The following is a 2,500-nucleotide window of genomic DNA, read 5'->3' on the forward strand; positions in this document are numbered from 1 at the left end:
TAGCGGAGGCGTTGATCGAGGTCTTGAAGGTGTGGAACTTGCTGTCCATAAGGCCATAGACTCTGGTCATCAGATCCTTCATGGAAAAAATATCGACATTGTGGGGATGGTAGCGCATACAGGTTCGGGTAGTTTTGAAGCCCCAATACAAACGGATTTGAAAGACCCACTTCGAGGTTTCTGCTATGAAGAAATGAATGGCACAAAGTAGATTCACTTGAAGACGAGAGTCGTCTGCGGCAAGTTGCAGGCAAGCATTACTGGTCATTTCCTGATGGCTAGCGTGCCTTTTGATTTCCTAACAATTATTGAGAGCTGAAAAAGTTTCTCTATGCAGACTGCTGATGCTAGCAAGTTTTGCTACATGAGGTATGATTTGAGGACGTCATACATTATTGGGGTGTCCTGTTGCTCGCACAGCCAATCAGAGATTTCTGGAATGTGTAATTAGCGATTGCAGTGAGAACATAGTTTGCTTCAGTACTTGACTGGGACACGCCCTTCATGCGAAACTAGATCTTAGCCCATTAGAACCATGTGAACGCTTCTATGCTGGCGAAGGATGGTAGTTTCAGTGGTTTGGCGCTGATAGTGGAGTCGGTGTTGAAGGACAGCATCATCAAACAGTAAGCCACAGAACTGAAGGGGAAGGGAGGAGGGAGCTGGACACTCTGCTGGTCACCAATGTTTGAGGTACCGATTAGGTGATAGCTGAAATACAAGGTGAATGTAGCTAAATTTTCTTAAACAATCGTCAAGTTTTTATCAAGTGACATGTGGGCATGAACGTCACAAAAATTCAAACATGAAAAAGCGTGTGCTATCATGAAAGCAAAGGATGGTCTATTAAGAGTGCAAGAAAGAGTGAGTGATAAATTAAGAAATCAAAACCGATACAGTGTGCGTGAGGTACACCTCATGTCCATACTGTAACACCAATCTTACTAAACTCACACAGCCTAAATATTATATATAATTTCAGGCAATTTGACTTAAACCTAACAATTGTCTGATTGCTTTTTTTTTAATCTTTCATTAATCATATTTACTTCTTATACCAAAATATCACTGAATTTTTCCAGGTTACACAATCCATTTGTAATTTCTTCACTACTCACTACACTTGATGACATCCAAAAATTTAAACCCTATCCCAAGGCACACTTCACATTCTTATCTAGAATTCTATTTGACAAATTAACCACACATTCTGGATTAACGTTTGCATTTCACAGGGTTCTTTCTATTAATGCATTGAGTTTCTTTTCATGCAGACGTCCTCACACGCGCCCATACAACTAAAGAACACCTGCGGTTTCTTCGTGAATGCTGGGAGGAACAAGCCATTCCGAAATGGATGATAATGAAATCCTTATATGAAATAGAAGATCAACCATTTGGTGATATAAAGAGAAGTATATTAGAAAAAACATATAAATGCAATGAAAACTGAAAATCGAAGAGCGTTTGAAGACCTAACAAGAAAAAGGATTAATTTTGAAGCCCCAATACCAACGGATTTGAAAGACCCACTTCGAGGTTTCTGCTATGAAGAAATGAATGAAATAGTGTATAGAAAACTCAAACAAAACCATGACAAGAAACTAAATGTATTAATAGAAAAAAGCCTGTGGAATGCAAACGTTAATCCAGAATATGTGGTTAATTTGTCAACTAAAATTCTAGATAAGAATGTGAAGTGTGCCTTAGGATAAGGTTTAAATTTCTCGATGTCATCAAGTGTAGAGAATAGTGTAGAAATTACAAATGGAGTGTGTATCCAGGAAAAATTCAGTTATATTTCGGTAGAAAAAGTAAATATGATGAAGGGTATTATATACAGCAATATGAAAAAACTACTGATTCCAAATTGCCCAAAAAAGATTCAAGAGAGCAATTGCCGCATTGAAATAAGATATAAATATTAAATTGACAAAAACCGATAAATCTGGAGCACCGGTAATCTTGGATAAAAATGATTATATAGAAAAAATGGAAAACCTCTTGAGTGATGAAAACACATACATGGAATTAAGAAAAAATCCAATTGAGTTTGTGAATAGTAATTACAACAAAAAACTGAAATAGTTACTAAATGGGAATGAAGATCTGATTAAAAATTTGTACAATATCACTAACATTGCCATATATGTATAGAACCATTAAAACTCATAAGCAAAGTTATCCAGCTAGGCCAATAATTAGCTCAGTAGGTTCAACAGCATATAAATTATCTAAGTACCTTGTGAATATCCTCAATCCTTTAGTTGGCACCATTTCATATTCAAATACAAAAAATAATGTAGACTTGATTAACAAACTGAATGAAGTAAAGATCAACAGTACCTGTAGGCTTGTCAGTTTTGATGAAGTCTCACTATTCACTAAAGTACCTATTGATGACATGTTGGAATTTTTATCTGAAACTTTGGATAGTAGGCAATTGAATTTATCATTTTTCAAACACACTTTAATAGAATTAATTAAATTATATATGAAA

This window comes from Palaemon carinicauda, chromosome 20, assembly GCF_036898095.1.
Source record: "Palaemon carinicauda isolate YSFRI2023 chromosome 20, ASM3689809v2, whole genome shotgun sequence".
NCBI classification, from domain to species: Eukaryota; Metazoa; Arthropoda; class Malacostraca; order Decapoda; family Palaemonidae; genus Palaemon; species Palaemon carinicauda.